General features: G+C 40.7%; 1 protein-coding gene and 1 pseudogene across 2 annotated transcripts in view; both read right to left on the reverse strand.

The window, feature by feature from the left end:
* The window catches only part of CCSER1 (coiled-coil serine rich protein 1), a 1094278-nt gene extending 1076299 nt beyond the window's left edge, over nucleotides 1-17979 (reverse strand). The window contains exon 1 of one of the 2 annotated variants that reach the window (XM_036411399.2): nucleotides 17602-17979. The gene's annotated coding sequence lies outside the window, so the exon portion shown is untranslated. The remainder of the gene's footprint in view (nucleotides 1-17601) is intronic. The other variant, XM_036411402.2, reaches the window with a different exon arrangement.
* LOC118710801 lies at nucleotides 6936-6997 on the reverse strand (annotated as a pseudogene).
* Nucleotides 17980-25343: the final 7364 nt, after the last annotated feature.

Raw genomic sequence — 25343 nt, forward strand, 5'->3', positions numbered from 1 at the left:
GGAGCAGAGGATCTTTCAGCCTGGCCTATCCCCTCTCGCAGTCCAGGAGCCCTCAGGGGCAGGAGGTGACCCGGTGCTCAGGGGAAGGTGACACCATCACACCTCTGCTGCTGCCACTGCCAGCAGTGCAAGTGACAGCTGGCCTTGGTTACCTGAGCCTTGGGCAGCCCTGGGAGGCTGGGCAGCTGCCAACTGAAGCTTGCCTGAGCCTCGGGAATCAGCTGAGCAGCTGGGCAACCACAATTCAAGGCTTGTTTGCACCTTGGGCCAGCCTTGGGCTTGCTTTGGGCAGTTGAGGGGCAGAAGGGACTGGGGGACTCTGGAAGCAGACATGTGGCAGGAGTGGACTGGGCACCACCATCTTTGAGGGCATGGCAATCAATGAGCATATCCCCTCCTTATTGGCTGTGGGTGCTGCCATCTTTTTCATAGCATGGGAGTCAATTAGCATATTCCCTCTTTATTAGATAGGATTACCCCTTAAGTGTTTATAATGACTTACACTTCTCAAGAAATTCATGCTAATAATACTGTGCATTACTACCAAAACTAGTAGTGCCAAAACTTAATTTCTGTCATTTGTAAGTGCTATAAAATGACATGCCACTATTTTATTTTTTAACATATTTTCATTGATTTTAGAGAGAAAGGAAGGAAGAAAGAAACACTGATATAAGAGAATAACAGTAATTGGGTGCACACATCCCAATCAGGGATTGAACTCACAATCTGGGCATGTTCCCTGACTGGGAATTGAACAGGCAACCTTTGAGTACACAGGACTATGCTCAACCAACTGAGCCATGCAGACAAGGGCAACATGCCACTAATTTCCACTTCCCTAATTATTAGTAAGATTGAGCATGTTTACTTTCCAGTGAGTTTCCTCTTTTATAAGATGACATTACTTATTTATTTTTTATTAAATTTATTGAGGTGACATTGCTTGACATGATCATATAAGTTTCAGGTGTGGGTTTCTATGTATAAATTGTTGGCTTTCCTTATATATTCTGGGTACTTAACCAGTGATATTTATTGCAAATATTCACTTCTTGTCTGTGATTTGTCTAATCACTTAATTTATGGTACCTTTTCATATGTCCTTAAATTTTAATAAAAATATCAATATTTTCCTTCAAAAATTGTCAATTATTTCTTTTAAGTTTTTGCTTTTAAGGCCTTATTAAAGTTACACTTCTATATTCAAGCATAATAAAAATACTCTTCTATACTTTTTTTTTTTCTAAGCTTTTAGATTTTGTGCACTGTTTTTAAGTTTTCAATTTCTGGAAGATAGAAATATAAGAAATTGGAGCCTATAACATTTTATTTTCTACATTGTATTTAATAAAAAATTATAAAACAAAAATATAAGCCACAAACTTCCATAAATTCATATACTATTAGGAAATGTGGTGACAAAAGTGATATGGATAGAAAAAGCAAGACTCATTCTAGGAAGAATATTCCAAGTTTAGTTGTAAAAAAAATAAAACAAATAAATTTTATCTAGTCATGCAATAAGACTTATTGAATAACTACCTGACATTTATGCTATATATTTTTTTCTGTGTGTATGTATGCATGCACACACTCCCTTTCCCTTTCTCTCTGAATTTTTAAAAAAAATTTTTAAAAGATGAAAGGTCAATGAAAGGGTATTTCTCTATTGTACTTTGCATTTTTCTAGAGCAGCACACTTTGCAAACAGCTATAATTACTTGCTAAGTCTAAATATTAATATGCTGGTGGAAAATCACACATTAACCAACATACACATTTTACTAACATAATTTTCCCTATTTATCCATCATATAGAAGCTAATTCACATTACAGAAAAATGCACTGTAGCACAGCAGACTGCACTGAATTATCTGGGCCAACTAGGTATTGCTCATAACTCAGAGTATAATGAAGGAAATTCCCAGGCAGGTTAAAGCTGCCCTGGAAGGCTCCAAGGAGTTAGAACTGTAATGACAGCTGAGATTTGCATAAACAGGAAAAACTGAATGCATATACCACATTTGTGAAGGTGCTCCAAATTACCTAATCTTAACCAAGTGAAAGGCCTATGTTTGGATTAGCGGGGTGTGGTGAGTTTACAGAGGGCCCCAAATGCCAGGCAGACAGTTCATACTCTGTAGATAAGAAAAGAAACAAAAAGTAGTTCGGAATGAGGAAGTATTATGAAAAAATACCCATTAAAGACAATAAAGAAAATGTTTATTGCTCTATGCAATATGAATAATATGATTACCAATAAAACATGACAATCCATTTGTCAGATCTGTTTGAGTATACAGTGGTGCCTCGTATAAAGAACGCCTCGCACAGCGAACGCTGCACACAACGAACTTCATTTCATGATTCATACAACGAACTTCGTTTCACACAACGAAGTCGCCCGAGCTTCCACGACCGCTTTGCCCGAGCTTCCACGACTGCTTCGCCCGAGCTTCCACGATCGCTGCCGATGTATTGCATCCTTCCGCGCAGGCACTGCAGGCAGTCGTTAGTCACTGCGCTTAACTTAAGCACGTATCGTGGCAATCATTCTTCATTACGAATTAAATCACGCACGTATCACGGCAGTCGTCCTTTTAAGTTAAACTCAATATTTTTTTTATATCATGGCTTCTAAAAAAAGCAGGAAGGTGATTTCTGTTGAAATGAAACAGGACAATGCTCAAAGGGAAGCGTCATCTGATAACGAGGAGCAACAATCAAACAATCAACCAATCCCAACTGCTGACATCAAGAACATCCTGGTCAAATGGAAAGCAGTTCAGGAGTTTACCAATGCCCACTATCCGGATTCAGCTGAAGCAAACAGGATCAACGATCTTTACTCCGATACTCTTGTCCGTTATTTCCGGCAGATGTTGGAGAAAAGAGAAAAACAAACGACTTTGGACAGGTTTTTCATGAAACCATCGGCCAAAAAGCAGAAAATGGATGAAGATGTGCAAGATTCGGTAGACTCTACTTAGTCTGTCTTAAAATTAAAAAAACGTGTGGTTTTTTTTTTTTTAAATTATGTTTTTAGATGTATCTAAATAAAAATAATAACAAAAAATTTATCTTTTTTATGTCATCTTAGCATATTTTATGCTACAGAACAAATTATTTTTTTTAACATGTATTGTTATGGGAAAACGCGTTTCACGTAACGAACTTTTCGCATAACAAACTTGCTCCTGGAACGAATTAAGTTCGGTATGTGAGGCACCACTGTATATGGATCATCTTTGTATAGACTGAGTACAAATACAAATCCTTTAAAGTTTTAAAATGAATATATTCATGGCCAACATTGTATAAATGCAGTGGACAAACATACTTTTCATAATCCAGTTTTACATGTTATACTTAAATTGCTAAGTAGAGTAATTTAGCCTATTAACAATTGGACATGATTTTTTTTTTTTTTGGTTCTACATGAGAAAAATGACATGAAAACTAACATTAACTCTACAGCTTTATTTATCTTTATATATAAAAGTCTAATGTGCAAATTGTCCCCTCAGGAGTTTGACGTGCACTGACCACCAGGGGGTGGCATGGAATGAAGGAAGGCCCCGGCTGGCAGCCGGAAGGCCCTGATCACCACTGATTGCCCACCAGGCCTAGGGACCCTACCTATGCATGGATTTCGTGTACCAGGTCTCTAGTTTAACATAGATCTGTATCTTCCACTAGAATTAATACACTTAGATGATGTGGCCTTTGTCATTCATTTTTCTATTAATTACTCAATTATCTCTTGCACATAATGTATGCTTAATAAATAAATGATTATAAAAGTGAATAAGCAATAAATAAATGATGACTTATGCCTACAAATGCCAATAACTGAACAATATTAAAGTATCTCTGGACAAATAAATACAAATACGCCAGCTTATATAAACAATAAAGGGCTTCTTATAACATATTATATTTCACCCCCTGTGATGGTTAAATTGTATGCATCAATTTGGCCTCGCTATGGTACTCAGTTTTTTGGTCAAACATTAGTCTAAATGTTGCTGTGAAAACATTTTGTATTTGTGATTACTATTTATAACTGGACTTTAAGGAAAGCAGATTACCCTCAATAACAGGGTGAAGGCCAGAAGAGCAAAATTAAAGTTTCTTGGATGAGAAATTCTGCCATAAATTATAACAGAAATCCTATCTTGAGTTTCCAGCCTACTGGCCTATCCCACAGATTTCCAGTCTCCACAATCATGTGAACCAAATTCCTTAACATAAATCTTTTTAGGGATAAATGATATAGACATATACACTATTAGTTTTGTTTTTATGGAGAGCACAGACTGATTCATTCCTCCTCCTCAAAAAACTGAACTAAAAAAAATCCACATTTGCCGGGACCGGTTTGGCTCAATGGATAGAGCATCGGCTTGGGGATTGAAGGGTCCCGGGTTCGATTCCGGTCAGGGGCATGTACCTTGTGCAGGAGGCAGCTGATCGATGACTCTCTCTCATTGATGTTTCTAAGTCTCTATCTCTCTCCCTTCCTCTCTATATAAAATCAATAAAATATATATTAAAAAAATAAAATAAAATAAAATAAAATAAAAAATCCACATTATTAGAAGAAATGTAGACGAGACAGGCCCAGTTATAACACATTGTTATATATATGCGTGAGCATGTTTGAACAAACACAGGAAAAACAAAGGTTGACCCAGGCTTTTTACTTAATGTCAAATAACATTGTAGCAAAAACATTTTAATTTGCTGATATTTGAACAGGATTTTAAATTGGTTTTGCCTTCTTCTGTGGAAGAGAAGTGTGTAGCCACCACAGAACCCCATCTTTCCTGACCACACACTAAACCAGAAGCAGTTGTCACTTTTGGACTCCTGGGTTTGCCTAAGGGCTGAGGATTCCTGAGGCTATGCTTATACAACACAAATGATTCACAAGATTGCAAAAGTCCCTCCCCTTCCTCCTACCGGTTTCATCATAAAACACCTAAACCCTTGAGTATTCGTCATTTTCTCTATTGAAGCAGTTTTAAGGCAACTTTTCTTTCAGATAGATTAAACATGGTGTTTTACAGGAGAGTTTCTTTTCTAGCATTATTGGAAAAGTGGCTGTACTCATTTTTAGTCCATAAAATTAATGATGATCATGTTATTTGGCATATTTCTTAATATTTCACAAAGAAATGATTAGTTTTCAGAACAATGAGTTCACTTGAAATGGTTACAGAAAACCTTGCTTCAATCATTTTGTCCATTTTAAAAATCCTTTCTTTTACATCTGTGTTATTTTGAATTCATACTATTTTCTCTAAGACATATAACTAGGTTCCCAAAGGGAAAATCACTAAGATTTAGAGCTTTTGTTTTTTTACTTCATAATTGGAACATTCCTGTTAGCATTGGGTTAAAGGGAAGAAAAAAAAAAAACAGAAAAACACATAACCTACAGGATAAATAATATATACATTTCAAAAATGTGAATTACCGGCAGAACTACAAAGTAAAAATATTCCCCAAAGACTTCACAACCATTTCCTATGTCATGCACTTAAAATACATGGAATTTCTGACCAAAAGATAAACTGTGGAATCTAAACTATTCTTGGAATAACCTGATAAGGGGAGATATAAACATGTACACAAACTACCAACATCATATAAAAGTGATGAATAAGTTAATATCACACCAGTAACAGGATGGATTACATGTAAGTAGAAGTGTTTTTCTACGATGTAGTTGATCATTGCCACATTGGACATTCAGCGCAATGATATGTGTGGGGATAGAGTAGTGTAAACAAAAGCACTCTTACTCTTTATGGCTGTCCAGAAAGTCCCTAATACAGCTACCAAAAGATAGAGAAAAGATATTTACCAAGTTGTACTCTCACTAAGGCCCATGGATCATATGGGTACTGCAAGTGGGAGCTAGACTTTATGCTTCAGGAATAAAAGAATTCTGCCAGCCTCACATGGACTCAGATTTACAGACATTTTAAAATGTGAATCTGGAAATTTATAGATGACATATTCTAGGGGCCTCAGTAAGTGAATGTGGAATGGGTGTTCCAAATTCTAGTTTGAGGAAGTGAAAAATCAGATTCTCCTTGGACCCCCATTCTCCACATCAATGTGTAGCACTGCTGCTTCTTGTTTTCTTAAACCATGCAGTTACCCCCATGGCCATGTTATATGCCTGCCTGCTTGCTTGCTTGCTTTCTTTCCTTCCTTTTCTTTTTCTTTTTCTTTTTTTCTTTTTTTTTTTTTTTTTAGTGACTTTTAACTATCTTAGGTTACTCAGTTCCAAGTTAAGAAAGAAAAAAAAATTCAGGCCATAAAAAAGCCGGGGGGGGGGGGGGGGAGCAATATTCAAAGTGAACCAAAATATGATTCAGGACAGGGGCTGCTGGCATAGGAGTACCTCACATAAGGCAGACAAAATTCAAGTCACTCTTTATTCATTCATTTATCAATTACTGAGGATCCTCAGATCGCTGATTTAGACCAGCTGCTTGAAAAAAAAGAGAATAAAATACAAAATTCCTGCCCTCACAGAGTTCACAATCTAGTAGGCATGAAGAATAAGCAAGAGTCAATTGTCATACTTGCATGGGGATTGAGGTAGGCTTCCTTGAATTTACATTTGAGTTGAGCCTTGAAGGACCCACTGGAATCCAAATGATAGAAAGTTCGTCACTCCAAGTGAATAATGTAGTCTGCCAATAGCAGTCCCTAGGATTAACCCTACCCTCACCCCTCAAAAGGCAACAAAATGTGTTACACAATTTTGCAAGAGTTCAGCAGGAAGTCTAGTACCCTGGATAGCTCCCTGTCATCAAAGGTGATTGCAGAGACTGAGGTATGGCGACAGGAAGGGAGAAGAGAGGATCTCTAGAACTTCAGTTACCAAACTATACTATCAATACATTCAAATAAAAAATAAAAAATTTAAGAATTTCAAGGGGAGTGCTAACCTTCTCTCCTTTCATACAACACAAAAAATTTAAGGATTTCAAAAACACTTCATCCTTTCCTTTACTGCATTAGATCTCTGAGGCTGTGTGTCTTCTCTACCATCAGCCAATGAACCTGCCTCTCCTTAGAAATATCCTTGAGAGGCAACTTCTTCCTTCACTAAACAGCAGTGTAGAGTGTTTATAACTTAACTGTTTTAAGAAGCACTGACACTGGAGACCCTGAAAATTCCCCAGCGATGCATCATATTACACTTAACCTCCAATCTACTTAGACCCTCCCTCTGATAGACCCTTTATCATTTCAGAAGCTCCTCAATATCACCACATTTACACCTTGAGGTATCCTGTAGGTGTACCTACAGGTGTACCCAGGCATGTGCCCTGACAGGGAATCAAATCGTAACTTCCTGGCTCATAGGTCTATGCTCAATCACTGAGCCACACTGGCTGGGCTGAAATAAGTTACTCTTAGTCCAGATCTCGCCTATGAGTTTGAGTTTGGTTTAGAAATTGCCTTCTTTACCTAACCTGGGGAAATCTTCAGGGTCTCAGGTTTAAAGAAATTCATAAAGAAATCTCCTCCTTTACCTAATCTTCTCATCTGATGTTTCTGAGATATTTGCATGCTTTTCTGTATTTATATCTTTCTTAAGTATCCTAAAGAAGACTGAATGCTAGAAAGGAGAACTTAATAAACATATTTAATATATTTAGACTTAATGCTCTGGCAGTTTGAAAACTATAAACAAAAAATAACCAAACAAAGCAAAAATAAAGATAGTTTCTAAAGAAAGAATTGCCTAGAATGTTTAGGCCTACATTTACACGTATTTTTGCCATGTCTTTATTCATGTATACTTGTTTGGTCTTATTTATAAACCTAATATAGGTTTGTGATAAACTGTTTTCTGCTGTTGTCAAAAACAAACAAGAAACAAAGAAAGCACACACACAATAATAACAAATCACTAACAGAATTACAGTATTTACCTGTTTCTGTGAAACAGCTAATTGCAGTGAATAGGCAAAAAAATCTGACATACTAGTCTAAATTTGGTTGATAAGAAAGATGTATCACTAAGTCTCCCACAAGAGTTGAATTAGGGGAGTACACCTAGCTTAACAAACACTTTTGAACACAGGCATACTGTTAGTTTTCATTAATGGGTGATAAAAAGTGGAGAAGGCATTATACCTTCTGGAATATGTTTCTTCAGCTGTTCTGCCCTCCAAACATATCATGTACAAAGAAGGCTACTATGGAGACTAGAGAAGAGCCAAACCATCTAGAAATTAACTGACAAAAAAGAGAGAGAGAGAGAGAGAGAGAGAGAGAGAGAGAAGAGAGAGAGAGAAACAGACAAATCCTAAAAATATAATGAGCACATTATGCAAATACTAGAGGCCCAGTGCATGACATTCACGCACTGGAGGTGGAGAGGGTGGGGAGCAGGCCTAAGCCGCGGTCGGACCTCTTTAACACTGCTGCAGAGGAGGCTGCTGCGCTTGCCAGCCATCAGCCCAGCACTGACCACCAAGGACCAGATCCTATGCTGGGCATCTGTCCTCCGGTGGTCAGTGCATATCATAGCGACTGGTCGTTCTGCTATTTGGTTGATTTGCATATTATCCTTTTTATTATTATGATTTATATACACATATCACATTTGGGTATTAAACAAGACATGGACAATGTATATTTCATCTATTGTGGATTATGTTGTTCAGGAACCCTAGTAACCATAGGAAGTGCATTCTTTTTGAAATGGAATCATTTATACATAATAAGCATTTACAAATGTCTGTTGTCAGTGATGGTGAATGAGGCAACTCTATAGTGGGGCATTGACATGTAAAGGGAAGATTACATGTAGCAAAATGAGGCATCTCTGGTGATGGTTGGAACCCAGAATTAGATTTATACTTAGTGTAGGAAGCACTATAAAAACCTAGCTGTAAATAACTCCAAGAAGCCCAGCCAGCCTGAGTGTCTGGGGTATGGCAATATGCCATAAGCCACTGGCACCACAGAGGTCCAAGAGTGAATACTGGAATTTTAGCATACCTCTAGGAGCTGGCAATGTTTAAAGATCCAGGAAAGTAGTATTTTGTGGGCAGTCTTCTGCTATATAAAAAGACTCTGGAAATGAGATGGTTCCAGAGGGAGAAGCCTAGTCTTTAAAGAAACAAAGAAGGCCCTGTCAAAAGGGCCTTGCTCAAACATTGGGAGAAATGGTGATACTGGGTAATTTCTCAAGAGGCAGGGAAAAATATTAGGTGAGAAATCAGTTTTCATTACAAGAAAGAAGCACTACTGTACATATGTCATATTACAGTTAGGCATCAATGGCTTAAATGTTAAATCCCCTGTTGGGCTAGACACAGGTCAATTTTCCCACTACCTAGAAGGACTGGTCCTGAATAAGGGGAATGGCTGAGGCTCCAGTTAGTAATTAAATTATTCCAGCAATGAAAACAGATTCTGACAACAGCTACAAAATAGGCTATACCTGAAATACTCATTTAAAGCAATCGTGGTTTTTGTTTTTGTTTTTGTTTTTTTTGTTCCTGATACTGGGCATCTACTGTTATTCACATTATTGGCTAATATAAACACACTAGAGGCCCAATGCAGGAAATTCATGCATGGGGGTTGGGAGATCCCTCAGCTTGACCTGCTCCCTCTCCAATCCCGGAGCCCTCCGGAATACCAGATGGACATCCCTCTCACAATCCAGAGCCTCTGGCTCTTAACTGCTCACCTGACTGCCTGCCCTAACCACTCTGCCTGCCTGATTCCCCTAACTGCCCTCCCCTGCCAGCCTGACCCCCCTGCTTTGCTCCCTCCCCCATTTTTTCCTTCTTCCCATTCTCCTTTTCAGCTCTACTGACTCCCATTTAAAACTTTTCTTCCCTCCTTCTTTCTCTCTCATCCAACCTTTTCCATACATTCTTCTCTACTTACTTCCACTGAATTAATATCTATCTATCTTCCTAATTATTCACTATCATTTATTTATTTTTTATTTTTTTTCTGAATCCTAGTTTTAAAATCTGTTCCCAGGACACAACTATACTTGATTTTCATTATAGCTCCTACAGTTCACTCATACATCGTCTTTCCTTCTTTAATTCCGGTGTTTGTCTACTGGCTCACTTATAAAGGTCTTCCTTCCCTCCTTCCCCATCTTCCTCCCACCTCCCTCACTCTTTTACTCTTTTTACAGGCTAATTAAAAATTCTATGCGTTTCGTTCTGTCTTAGTACTGGCTGCTTTCCTCTCTGGGACCTGTAGCCGCCTCTGTTTGGGCACTCCGGCCCCTCTCACACCGGCTTTGAGGGGACAAGTAATGAAGCAGCTGTGTCTTGCCTACCATGGACCGCGCCTCCCCCTTCCCAGTTGGCGGAGGGTCCAGCCACTTGGCCCAGGCCCATCGCAGGGACCACTGCGTTACGTGCGTGCACGTGTGCATTCATGAGTACGCAACGCTTTCCTCCTGTTGAATGCTGAAGAGGGGACAGGACACGGTGGCCTTTCCCTCCAACCTCCACCTCCCGGGTGCCCGCTCCCACGCCTTGAGCGGTTCTCTGTCCACTCCCCTCCAGAATTCGCAGGCAACAGGCATGCTGCAGGCACGGTTGGGGCCCAGCTTGTCCTGTGGGGGGCGTTCCACCCAGGATGTGAGCCACCCTCTGGGTCAGACTGGGCTGATGGATGGATGGATGGATGGATGGATGGATGGATGGATGGATGGAGAAAGCCGCGGCGGTTTCCCTGTGGTGTGAGTCGCCTGTGGTCTCCACGGTGGTGGGGCCGGGTCCACACGGCGGGAGGATCCGGCCGCCCTGTGTGTGGCGGTGGAATCCCCGTGTTGTTTACCCGCTGGCACGTCCAGGTCCGGGGCCTTACCTCACGTCCACTCTCTGTCATCATGCCCAGGCCCTTCTTCATGTTGAGTCCACACCCTCTCAATTTGCATGTGTGACCCCTCCTGGGGGGTCACCGCCAACACTAGCTCCCCCAGTTGGTGTCTGCGGACCGCGCCCCAAGAGCCAGCCTCTGCTGAGCGGGTGTCACCTCTGCCTCTTGCCCCCCCTCCCCCCCACCTCAGGGGCGGTTGGTGGCATCCCTGGGAAGAGTGCTCTTGGATGGAGCATGGGGTCACAGGGGTGTTTGATGGGCACATGCAGCCAGGAGAAAAAGAGGACTCCGGCACCAGGAGGGGGACACAGCCTCACTTCCCCGGCCAGTGCCAGGGGCAGGGAAGCGAGCCTCAGGCAAGTCCCCCTGCTGCCATGCCGTAATGGACCATTAGCATATTACCTCTTTATTATATGGATTATGAAACATACAACTTTGCACATTTAGTCTACCAGAGAGGTTCACCATAATCAACTTTAACTCTCTAACTGTCCATTGAGTTCTACAGGATCAGTCTTTAAATATTTCCTTTTCTGCAAACATTTGAACATCGATTAAACTCACAGTTAAATAAATGAGTTGAAGAATAAAAGACAAAAGAAACTAAACTGATATTACCATATGACAGTCCCTTTGCATCGGAGACAACGTGGGTTAATAGACGGTACCTACGACCAACTTTGCTTAAGCAAGGTATTCAAAGCTCTGGTTGAAACTTTCCAGAAGATAAGTTACATATGGAAAATACCTAATGTTTGAACATCCTCTACATAAAAGCACCTATTCTTAAAATTATACTTGCTTACGTTTTAAATTTCCATTAATGACTTGGAATATTCAGAACAGATGGATAAGGAATTTTGCTTGCATGGCACTGTGAGTGCATAATGTCAGCACTGCAAAGAAGAACAAGCATCAGCCTTGCAGTTCCTTCATCACTTGTTCTGGTTCTATGGGAAGCATGAACATTCTCACTGAATATGGTGGCCACAGGCAAGATAATGCACACATAGTGCTGTGCCCTGAGATAAATCAGGAATGTAGCCTCAGTTTCCTCATCTCTAAAATATGCACAAAAATGTGTTTATCATTTTTGACGAACCATATGGCATAACATATATAAACTGCTTATCATGTAGGAAGTATTCAGCACATATGGCCATTACTGTTCTTAATAAAAAATACACTGAGTGGCTAGATTAATATGATCTCTGAATGTATAATAATCTGGCCACTCAGTGTATATCTATAATAATAAAAGCATAATATGCAAATTGACTGAATGGCCACATAGCGGAACCACCATCGGGATGACCACTGGCGCCAGGCCAGCCAAGGCGGGTGTAGTGCAATTGGCCAGGGCCCCAGCCATCTCCCCATCTCCTCATTGCCCTAAAGAGAGAGGCCCAGGCACTGGTCAGCAACACTGCAGTGGCCTCCTTTTGCAGTACAATCCATTGTGGAGCCCAGGCAGGGTGGGGCCTACCTCTTTGTAGTGATCCATTGTGGAATCCTGGCTGGGTGGGTGGGGCCTATCTCTTTAGAGCAATCAATTGCAAGCTCCCAGACTATGAGAAGACACAGGTCAGGCTGAGGGACAACACTCCCCCACACACCTGAGTGTATGAATTTCATGTCCTGGGCTTCTAGTCCTATATAATAAAAGGCTAATATGCAAATTGTCTCCTCGACCAGGAGTTCGACCAGCAGGCAGGCCAGCCAACCGTCCATGCCCCCTCCCCCTGGCAAGGCTGGCTGGACCCCATTTATGCACAAATTCATGCACCAAGCCTCTAATATATATATATATATATATATATATATATATATATATATATATATATATATATATGTGTGTGTGTGTGTGTGTGTGTGTGTGTGTGTACACACACACACACACACACACACACACACACACACTGAGTGGCCAGATTATTATGCTTTCAGAGATCATAATAATCTGGCCACTCAGTGTATATCATCACTATGGCCAGGGGCTCAATTAGCTGAAGTGTCATCTCATACACCAAAAGGTGGGAGACACAGCCTTCACATTTCATTGTAAATACTCTATCAGGGGTCGGCAACCTTTAAGACATAAAGAGCCACTTGGACCTGTTTTCGAAGGGAAAAAAAAACCTGGGAGCCGCAAAACCATTGTGACATTTAAAACAAATATAACACTGCATATATTGTTTCTTACCTTAATGCTATATACCGGATCATGCAGTTAGCTGTCACTCTGAAGAAAAAAAGGACTTTTTCACTTAACAAAAAGAGCCGCATGCGGCTCCAGAGCCGCAGGTTGCCGACACCTGCAGTCTAGGCCATTGGTTCTCAAACTTAAGATGGTGTAAGAATCACATAGAGGACCGCCCCCCCAGAGTTTCTGATTCAGTCAGTCTGTGGGAAGACTGGCATCTTAACAATTCGCTGGTGCTCTGCACAGGGAACCATTTTCTGAGAAATACTACTCTAACTTAAGAATTTACTGTTAGATAGTAAGATGATTCCTTATAAATTACCTTTCAATATTTTTTTAGTTTCAGAACAGGGTCATGGCATTCAAAATTTTAATCAGCTAAATTAGAATTTAAAAATAGTTAATACAGTATAAATAATGCGAAACCAAAAGCTATGTTTTAAAACTAGTTGAGGCACAGAGCCACAGTTTGGTCAAACAACAAACTTCATCTGTCAATTATCTAAACAGAAAGTTTTTAAAAACTGTTTAATATCATATCACAGAATCTAATATGCATGTTTTTACCACCACTGTTTTTCTGGCATTTTATTTATCCAGAATAAATAACTTAAAATTTTCACTATGATCACTGTAAAATAAAAACTGATAATATCTTAGTACTGTATCCATTGCAATTTAGACTGGTCGGTTTTACGTTTTCATATTATATTTAGTTTAAGCAACACATTGAAGTATATTTCATATATTACAATGTTTTTCATTAATCTCCCCATCTTTTTTCACTGCTTATCCCAGCCCAGACTTCATGTTTTATTGTTAACTGACAGTCATGCATAGTGAAGTTAATATATTGTTGATAGAAGTGTATGTTTGCAATATAAAGCCAACAGATTTTGTCACTATCCAATAGGGAAATCATACTGAACTGTCAGTCATACAGTAGGAGAGATTACATTATCAAAGGGATACACTTGTGACAAACCAAACTCAAACTCAAACCAAACTCAGAAGAGACCAATTAACATATAATCTGGTTTTACTCTAACTTGGAAACCCTCCCATTCCTGCACAAATATGAAAATAGTGACTAATAGGTTTTTCACTTTTGTAATAACTCTTATCTATTCAGTTAACAATGAAATATATGAAATGTTTAATTCAACTAACCTGAAAGTAATTGTATTGCTATTTATTGATAGTCATATCTAATATTTGTACTATTTCTTCACTATCAATTCAGATTTTCCCCTTGTATCCTTATAATGAAGGAATGCATCTTAACATTTTTTTTTGTATTTTGAAACGTAAATTATACACAAAGAAAAAATAACTAAGTTTACAATGCTGAGAGAAGACATGTTTCTATTACTAATAGAATCTATTTACCAGAAGATAGTTACAATATTTTTAAAATTATTGCTATAATACAATATTAAAATAGTTTCCTACAAGTCCTTCATGGGAAATAATGTAGGAATAGATTAACTATTATATGGATGCATATTAATATTTAAAATAAAAATATTATAGAAAATATGTCATTTAATGAGTCATACATTATATATGAAGAATATAATATTGAGCATTCATTGAGTATTGTCTACAAATACATGCCAAGCATAGTTTTTTCCATTAAAAGGCCATATAAAGTCAAAGATTTGCTTTCTAAGTTTCAAAATATGTACTGACAATTCATTCCAAGAACAGAGTATATACAATATTGTACATCAAAACAGACTCACAACAAATTCAAGTGCAATATCTAAATCTATTTCAAAACAAACTTATCTTCACTATCACATCTTTTGTTCTTTTCTATAATTCCAAGAGACTTGTATCTTGTACCTCAGATTCTCTTCCATAAGCCACTAATCCTATTTATCCTTTAAGATCAAGACCAGGCAAGTCTGGCTACCCCAGAAGCCTTTTCAAACAAAACCCTTTATGAAATGTTATTATCATGCTCTGAACTCCTGAAGCCCTCATTAAACATGCAATCTCTTATTGCCATGAGTTGTTAATTCTGTCCAGGCATGAGCATCAGATTCCTCCCAAATGGGGAGTAAGCTCCTGAAGGGCAGAGAGCGAGGAAGTCATGTTCTCCACAATCCTTCATTAGTGTCTTCCACGTGACAGGGCATCTGAGTGCTATGTTGAATAATAAAATACATTTTCATTTTCTACTTCATGAGTTTAATGTAAATTTACAACCTATAGTATAAATAATGCATCATTAAAATAAATAGTTGCCTATTCTCTGAGTGTCAAAAGACGAACTATCCATAAATATGATTTTTAATAACTGTATAATACAGTTTATCAAGTACATTGTAAAAGTCCCCATTATTTCTTCTACATTGCAATGATTCAGGAAAGTTAATGTAACAACACTCAGTGGGACTCTAAGTCTACATCCGAAGGTAATATATAAAACCGCACATGCTCCATGTTGAAAATGTATTTCAAACCAAAATGAACATAACGGAATCCAAATAACAAATCCTTAACTCAGCTTTGCCTTCAGAATGAACAGGACTGAAAAGGAACTGGTAAGCTACTTTCACACTGGGGGAAAAGAAAAAGAAAAAACTAAAAACAATTGGCATGTGTTGGTAAAAAAATAAGATGCTCCCTAATTAATATCAAAGATAGGCAAATTACTCTGACAATAGATCGACCAGTTTACTTCTCTTTCTTCTAATGAAATTATTGAAGGAGTAGTTGCTACAGGGAACTTCGGTGTTACAAAGACTATGCTTGTCCAGCAGACCTTTGAGATGTACTAATTTAAAGTAATAATGACCCTGTCCTATCATCTCAGTCACAACCCAGTCATAGACACTGTAAAAGCTTTAACATTTGTTAAAGCATAGTTGGTAGACCCTGTCCCAAGTCATATCTAAGCTTCAAGTTATGTCTCTGGAGTTTGTACTTATTAAAAAGCAAAAAGAAAGAGAAACAGAAACAAATTGTGACATAGCCTAAGTTAGTAAGAATTTCAGATGTTCTCTTAAAAGCTGGCTTTTAGTCGGCAGTAATCCATATAAACCCAGCTAGGTGTCTGCTTCTCTTTCCTCCCAACATTTTTAGTAAAAACATCTTTATGGTAAAATGTGTGTACATCCTTTTTAGTAGCCTTTCTTGGGTGCAGGGGTGGAGGGCTTGGGTTGCATTTCAGTGGGAAGGTAACTGTAAAGATATTAGAAATGAAGCTGCTGAAACCAAGCAGGCACTTTGTCTCGGGGTCCTATTGATGGCCTGAAGAGTTAAAAGGAGTAGAGAAACAGTATAAAAACATCCATGGGCACGAGATTTTCTAAGCAGCATTTTTTTCCCCACCTATAAAAACAAAACAAAACAATAACAGAAGCCCTAAGTGATTCACTTCATATTCCAGGTCCCACAGAGAAGGTGGCAAAGCAAAACTCCTGCTAATTCTGATTGATTTAAAAAAAAAAAAAAAAAATGAGGGAAGAGATGAGAGAGGGGGAGAGAGTAAAAGCTCCAGATACACGGAAAGCAACCCCCGAGAAATTTCACAACTCTTTACCATCCACAGCCTCTCCACTCACTCGGGACACCTCCTCCCTGGCAGCAGCAGGGCTCAGCCTCCCCGCGCACCATTCACAAATCCTCCCACCGCTCTCTGCACACCCTCCCCCGGGGTGGCCCCGCGCGGAGTCCTGGGCAAACAAGCCCCCCAAAATGATCCCAAGAGGGAGGGCCAAGGGGACACCTGCGGTTTCGGCTCAGAGCTGGTTTTATTTTCAGAGGACACAAGGCACAGATCAGTCAGCAGCGCGAAGGAACACACACACACACACACATATACACACCCCTCCCGAGCCCTGGACGCGCCACCACAAAGCAATTTGTTGCCACTAAGTCTCCGTGGTCCCTGCGCCGCCGGGAAGGGTCTCGCCTCCAACCCAAGAAGCCAGCGCCAGGGGACCAGCGGGCGGGGGAGGATGGCAGGGGGACCGGCCCAGCACCGCGGGAGCCCCGAGACCCCCGCCCCTCTCCCCGCTGCCATCCCGGCCGCCGCCCCCTCCCGGCGCCCGCAGCCCGGCCGCCCTACCTGCGCGCAGGACGCAGGAGGGGAGTGCGCGGAGCCGGCGCCAACTCCTGCCTCTGGGGCCGGCCCCGCTCCACGCTCCACGCCGCCCCGGAGCGGGGGCCGCGGCCCGGGGAGCGGAGCGGAGCGCCGGGAGCACGAGGGAGAGGCCACGCGGCGCCGGGAGTCACTGGCCAGCGGCCGGCGAGCCGTGCGTCTCCCTCTCTCCCTCCCCGCCCGGCCGCCAGGCCAGGTCCCCGCGCCGCGCACCCGGGCCCGCACGCCGGCGCCCCGGGCCTGGGCGGGGGCTGCTCCGCGGAGGCCGGGCCCGCGCCGTCACCTGCCCGGGTCGGTCACCCCGGCGCCCGCCTGGGGCAGCGGCCGCCCGGCACGCCACCCTCCCTCCGGGCGCGGCCGCAGCCCCGGGAGCGGCGTTACTACCTGAGGCTCCGCGTCGCTGGGGAAGGCTCCTCCCGGGGCTCGGGGATGTATGTCTTCGGGGCACCGGAGGGGGGTGTCTTTCCTGCAGCCCGGTCCTCTGCCCGCCCTCCTTCTCTCCGCTCCCAGGTGCGGTATTTAACGATCCGCCCGCGCCTCCTGCCCGCGCCCGCGGCGCCGCTCCGCCCGGGCCCCCGCTCCCCCGGCGGGCATGGTGCGGAGCCGGAGCGCGCGGCGGATCGGCAGCCTGTGGGCGACTCTGTGCGGGGAGGGAGCGGGGAGCCGGGAGCCGAGCCCGCGGAGGGCAGGGGAGGGGCGTGGGGAGGCGCTTCCGAGTGTGTGAGTGCGCGGAGGAGCGGGACCGTGCGGGCTGCCCGGAGCCGCCTCCCTCCCCGCGGGCGCCCTGCCCACGGCGCGGAGGGCGGCGCGCGCGCCCTTTAAAGGGGCGGCGTGGGGGCGGGGCGGCGCCGGGCCAACCCGGCCGCGCCTTCCACGCGCGCAGCCTCTCCCGTGACCGCGTGCACCGCCGCCCCGGCCCGCTGCTGAGTTCTCAGGTCAGGGCAAAGCAGTAGCTGGCTGTGCTGACTTGGCTTCCCCCACCCCGACCCCCCTCCCTTAGCCCATCCTCGTGCTCAAGTCACATCCAAGTGCGCAGGCAGGTCAAGGGAGAATAAGAGAGGGAGGCTTTACAGCTCAGCGAAGGGAGCCGGAGGATGCTGAAAGGCGCTGTAGCTTTTCTCTGCAAGCCACCGAGGTTATCTTCTTTCTCTTCCGGGAGGGGGAGGAGGTGGGGAGGCTCTTTGCACTCTCACCCACCCCATTCACATCCTGACAGGTCTCTCTTCCCTTCAGGGCTTCTTTCCTCAAAGCAAGTCAAGCCTTCCAGGAACCATTTACAGCCATCAGTTCTTCTGTGGGCTAATGAAAGCAAGGGGACTGTGACCTGGAGTGAAACTTGGGTTACTACTGCACAGAAGGCCCTGGGCAACAAGGGGATTACACACAGAACCAGCTACCACCACGTTTACATCCTTCACATCCATTTGACTGATGGCCCCCTGGAGAGATTTGCCACTTTCGAGATGGAGAGGACTTCTGATGCCTGGTGCTGTGGCATTCTTCATTTGTTTTCCCTTGATCCTCTCTCCCATTGCATTGTCTGATTTCCTTTTAGGTTTACATTGGGTCCTGAACTACTTGCCACCTATCCCCTTCTTTATCTCCAATCCTATATTCATACATCTATGTCTTGAGCAGGCAGTATAGCAGATGGAGTGCATTTAACTGTGTGTATGTGAGACATTTTTTTAAAACGTATTTTATTGATTTTTAAGAGAGGAAGGGAGAGGTAGAAAACTAGAAACATCAATGAGAGACATGGATCAGCTGCCTAATGCTCGCCACCTACTGAGGTTGGAGCCTGCAACCCAGGTACATATGCCTTTGACAGGAATCGAACCAGGAATCTATCAGTTCGAGGGCCAATGCTCTCTATTCATTAAGCCAAACCGGTTAGGACTGTGGAACATTTTTAAACCCATTATGTTGGTGTGCAGGGCCATATCTAGATAGATAATACATTCCCGTGTTAAATTTATACACCTGACATCACATCCCTTTAGGGGTGTCGAACTCAATCAAAGAAGGGGCCAAAATCTAAAATCCAGCCTAAATTGCGGGCCGAATGGTTTACTGAACAGTCATAAACTGTCATTGTGATGGAAACGCAGTGGAGTGCAGTGATGACAGCGCGGTGGGGGCCACATTGCAAGGCCTGGCGGGACGGATTTGGCCCGCGGGCCTTGTGTTTGACACATGTGCACCAGCCTCCAGCCCAAATCACAGCATCTTTGTGATCTGGCACATTACTGTATCAGAAAAGTATACAGGCATCAAGCAATCTGTCACTTTTCCAAGATAGTGTGTGTGCGTGTGTTTGTGTGTGTGTGTGGGGGGGGGGGGGTTTCTAAATAATGCGAGTGGCCATGTGATCTGACTTCAGAAATGTGAATCAAGGTGTATTTTGAATGAGTGTTAGCAGTTATTGTGCATTTAAATATGGAAACATCCCTGTTTGGGGGGCACAACCTTGGAAAACTCTTTTTATTTATTTATTTTTCACAAATGTGACAAAAGAAACCTCAGAATATTTCGGAGGCTAGGGAGGTGATGGAAAGGTTGACAACTCTGTTATTGCATCTTCTCTCACTGTTAGTAGCTCCTGATCATTGCTATGTCTTTGAGTTTTCCATACTGACTTTTCTTTTCCCTGATTCCTTTATGTCTACTATAAAGAGTTTAGGGTCTGTTTAAGTCCATTAAAAGTGGCTTAAGCATATAATTAAGAATGGGCAGCAAGTTGGAACAAGTGGGTGCAAATATATGAATAACATGAATATAGGATGTTATAACTTCTTTGGGTGAAAATGGGTGCACTAACAAAGGATATTGGGATTTAAAGTGTGTGCCCATATTTTAAAAAGCTATTTTTTTTCTTCAGTTTCACAGATCAGAAATGTCAGGTTTGGGAGAGTACATAGTTAACCTTAGATCACACACAGGTCAAGTGATGAGGCTGGAACTCAACCTTGGCCTGTCTTACTCTACTGTTCTTACTGCCATTCAGAAATCTTGGCTTAGTTGAAAATCTTAATAGTTTCTTTAGAGCTTTTGATAGTCATGAAAAAGCTGATCTATGATATTTTGGCATTTTTCCATTGCAAGAGGGATTTATAAATGTTCATTTCTAAGATTAGGTGAGGATTTAGGAAGTCCTAACTAAGACTTATATATGAAAATAAATATGAAACTTTTCTAGAAAGTCCTTATTAAAGAATCTCTCTCAATGCAAAATGGATTTTTTTTAGAATAGATATTGCTGATCTGAACATTTGCACTGAGCAAATAAATATTTGGTTTATTTAAAAGCTGTAAACAGAAAATCTTTTTAAAGTTTTATTCCCCTTTAAGGATAGTACTCAATTATATTGGGCAAGCTTGGAGAGCTTTTATAGTTCTAGTTCTTTATTTAATTTTCATCAATAATTATAATTTAATAATGACCCTATATTTCATATTTTAAAATTATACATTAGACCAGATATTTCAAGGGCATTTTTGGTAACCACAACTGATTGTAATTTTCACACTCTCAAATTGTATCCATAATTACTGAGAACCATGACAATCTGTTGATTGCCTTTAATTCATTAAGGTATTAAATAAAGCCAACATTTCTCACTTAATTTTCTAACAATTTTGCTTGCCAAATAAAGTCTAGAATTTATATACACTAAAAAAAATAAAACAAAACATGAAAATGTCACCTAAAGCACATTCTAAAAAGTTGATTTGTTTTAACTACTATTTTGTATTTTTGTTTTTTGAAAATCTGTACTAGCAAGTCCATTTATAAATAACAATAAACAATATTTCTGAAGTTATATAAATGAATTTTTCTCTTCTAAGACTGCTTAATGTTTCAAGTAGAATTTCCCATGTTGCTACACGTTCAATGATATAATTTTTGTTGTGATAGGAAAACAGAAAGTTAATGACTCTTTCCAATTTGTTCATTTTCATCTCTTATGCTTTCTGCTGTTTGGTTCCCAAATGTATTTCACTGGCAAGTTCAATGAAGACTTGGCATTGCACCATTTGATGAAAGCAGAAAAATTAGGTTGCCAATTACATATGTGCCCCTTATGTGCACTGAATTCCCACTGAAGTGATGAGCCAAATTAGAAATTCTTCAGTAGTGGCATAAAAAAATAAAATTGGTACCTAGGGAAGGTGAGGAAGACATTTTTTTTTTCTTTCCAACCCTATTACTATAATAAAATTCATAAGTGTTTTAGAAAAATTCATAAGTGTTTTAGAAAGTGAATTGACTTTAAAACATTAGCAAACAATGTTTGTATTGGAAGAATCAGCAAATAAATTTAAAACTTACATTTCTTTTTTTTTTTGTCCTAGCTATTTTATAGTTTTCTGATTTACTTCCTATCCTATTATGATCATCCAACCATTATAAAGGCAGTTTCCCCCCTTTGCTTTAGTCTAGTGGTAAAAGGGAAACATTCTGGATTTCTTCCATATTGCTACAACATAAATTATCCTTTTGCAACAACTGTTGTAACATGAAAGCAGCATTATGCATGCCTTAGCGTGGCAGGGGCCTTTACTGGAGATGGAGACTGAAGCTTGCACTTGGTTCAAGATCAAGGACTGATGAGAAAGTGTGAGCTAGGAGATAGAAGGATTTCTCAGTTGCAGATCAGGCTCCAGAGAGCATAGGAAAAACTCAATCAACGTGGCATTAATTGGGGCTGTCTGCTGGTAGACAGGGCACAGTTGATGGAAATTTTGATAGAATTATTTTTCAGGAATCTGGTGGTGGTGACTGTATTTAGCAAATTGTGTTTTTTGCAGGAGAAACCACTCCAGGTGTCAGAACAGCAAGATGTCGCCTCATGTTCATGCTCTGCGGAGGAACCCAAAAGGCCAGGCAGGCCGACGAACCAGGATTTCAAACAAGAGTCCTTGGCAGAACGTAAACCCAGATGACTGGATCAAAATACTCAGTGCATCAGCTGTCTTTGATCTGGGAACCTCAGACCCTGAGGATTCATCCCGTGGGAGAAACATGGTAGCAAGGCTGTAAGGTGAATGAATGCACGCCACTGTCCGTGTTCCTGGGTTACCAGGCTCCGGTTTACAAAGTGATCTGGGTCTAAGCCCATTAAAGGGCCTGAGAGAAAGGAAAGCAGAATGCTTGGGAAGGCATTGCTTACCCAGCAACTGAGGCAGAATGAATTTCCAGGGGAAACGTTCCAGTTCAGAGAGCTAAAAAAAAAAAAAAAAGTTGAGGTGGTAGAAAAGGGAACTGACAACAATATTGATGTTCTCTGAATTGACACCTCTCTATTTTTTTAGGGGAATTTAATTGTACTGAAAATAATGTTTGTCAACATAAAACCAAAGGAGTCTTTGTAATTCTATAATATTTCCTTATTTTTGTTTGTTTTCCAAATGAGATTAATGAAGTCTTTGGAGAATAACCTCAGGATTTCTCACCTTCATATGAGGTAATTTTCATGTCTGAATACTTGTGTTGTTGTTTTTTGTTTTGTTTTGTTTTTTTCTGATTGCATTATTAAAAATATATCTAGCCTGCCCTGACTGGGTGGCTGGGTTGGTTGATGGTTCAATTCCCAGTCAGGATACATACCTAGGTTTTGAGTTCAATTCTATTGGCATTATATGGGAGAAACCCTATTAGTCTCTCTCTCTCTCTCTCTGTCTCTCTCTCTGTCTCTCTCTCTTTCTTCCCCCCCCCCCCTTCTCCCTCTCTCTCCCTTCCTTTTTCTAAAATCAATAAACATATCCTCGGGTAAGGATTTAAAAAATTATATATATAAATCCCAATTAATTGGTTCATTTGTTGGAATTTTATAGGCTACATCTATCAAAGTGATTTTTTAATTGGGCTTTTAAGTTGTTCTATTATGATTGTCCTCAGGCATTTATGTGTTTGTAGGCATTTCATTAAAATAAATAGAAATTGACACATCGTTTAAGAGAAATTATTAGTTAAATTATCTCTAAAAGTAGTATATTGATAAATCTGAATCTATAATAATAAATTTATGTGTAAATCACATAAGTAGGTCTAAATATAGCAACACAAGAATTGTAACATAACGGTAATAGTACTCTATGCTACTTAGATATATAGTAAAAGTAGACAATGCTAGTAAAATAATTGAAACCATATTAAACCAGTACTTAAGCAGGTTGGAAACTGGTCTTGCCATCTGTCAGTTTCTACACTGGCAGTTTCACAAATGAGATCTCTTTTTAACAAAACATCACAGCAGGAGACACAGACATGTGATTTGTAATTAAAATGTAGAAAATGCATTTCCTAGTTTTTGTCATTTGTATAAAATTTCTCTCATATTGTGAAATCTTTGACTTAAGAAGTTACGCAACATGGAAGTCATTTTTATTTTACCAAATCAATACATTGTTTGACCAAAACTTTAACTATAATAATGAAAGTATATGCTGTCATGAATTAAAGTTATTTCTGGTCCACTCAGTAATGTAAACCTAAATTAGATGCTTAACCCTGTAATGGAAAAGTTGCTTACATTTTATATCTGAGTGAATAATAGTTTATCTGCTTTCTTAGCATTTACATACCATAAAAGCAAGATATATGATGTATGAAATGTAAATGCTAAGTTTACATTTCCGTTAATGCTAAGTACTACTATTTATTGAATAAATGTTCCAGAAATCAATAATGATGTAATTTGAGCTAAAGGCATATAAATTACAGTTAAAAATAACACAATTACATTTAAACAGATCTTAATTTTTGTTTTTACTCCCCTTCTTAAACATCTTGGGTATTTTCTAGAAATTTAAGTTAATGTTAAAGTTAGCAAGCATTTTTGACATCTGTCATTATGGGATTTATTATGTACAGGTAGGTGTATATACCTGAACCATTTACATTCAGAACTTATCATCGAGGTGTAATGATTGTTTTTCTTGTGCTGTCCCAATTTCAACTTTTCCTTCAAGTATTAACATCTTAGAAACGAAATGGGTATTGAGATGGGAGTGAATCATTAAATCGCCATGCAATTGTATGTTTCAAATATTTCACAAAATATCCCATTTCATACTCACTTCTTACAAGATGTTGAAAGTGATTGAGTGGTAGGAATCACATCTCTTCTGCTTGGAGCTGTGCAGATCTTTATGACTGACTCCACCAATAGGATATGGTGAAAATGATATTATGTATTGCCTAGGCTAGGTCATAAAACCGGCACTGACTTTATCTTTACTCTCTTGGGATGCTTGCTCTTGGAACCTAGCCAGCTGCTATAGGGAAGTCGTGTAGCCTAATTAAGTCCCACATGGAGAGGAACTGATGGCTCCAGCCCTCAGCAGAAGCTGACAGACCCCACATGCAACCGGCACCAACTTTTCAGCCATGTAAGTAAGCCATCATGGAAATACATCTTCCAGGTCCAAATCTACCCATCTGCACCCAGCCATGTGGAGCAGAGAGAGAGAAGCTGTGTTCGTTTTTTATCGCTGCATAACAAATTACCACAAACACACAGTGGTTAGAATAAACACAAACTTAGGAGATCACAGTTCTGTAGGTCAGAATTGTAAGGTGTGGCTAGTTTTCTGCTCAATTTCATAAGCCTGAAAGCAGGTGCTAGCCATGCTGTGTTCTCACCTAGAGTCTCTGAGGCAGAAATCGACTTCCTAGCTCTTTCTGATGGTTGGCAGAATCCAGTTCTTGCAGTTGTAGGAAAGAGGTCTCTGTTTCCTTGACACATGGCTTCCTCTTTTTCAAGCCAGCATCAGCAGCTCTGAAACAGTCTCATGCTTCAAGTCCTTAAATTTGTCTTCTTCCCCCAACCAGAGAAAACTCTCCCACTAGACTGTAAGCCAAAGGTCATCCCATGACTGAATTACTCCTCATAATGTCCCCAGTGCCTTGTTGAAGCAGAATAATAGGTGAGACAATAGGTAGTGTATGTGATTGAAGCTTTACTTTTTATCATTTCCTAAAAATTATATGGAATGCAGAAGTCATATTGTTCATTATTCCTTCAAGAACCTTTATTTTCCTCCAAACTACTGGCCATATTTGTCTTTAAACATCTTTCATAAGTTATCTTACTTCTGAACTGACTTTGAAAATGAAAAAT

The sequence above is a fragment of the Pipistrellus kuhlii genome, unplaced genomic scaffold (genome assembly GCF_014108245.1).
Source record: "Pipistrellus kuhlii isolate mPipKuh1 unplaced genomic scaffold, mPipKuh1.p scaffold_m20_p_1, whole genome shotgun sequence".
Classification (NCBI taxonomy): domain Eukaryota; kingdom Metazoa; phylum Chordata; class Mammalia; order Chiroptera; family Vespertilionidae; genus Pipistrellus; species Pipistrellus kuhlii.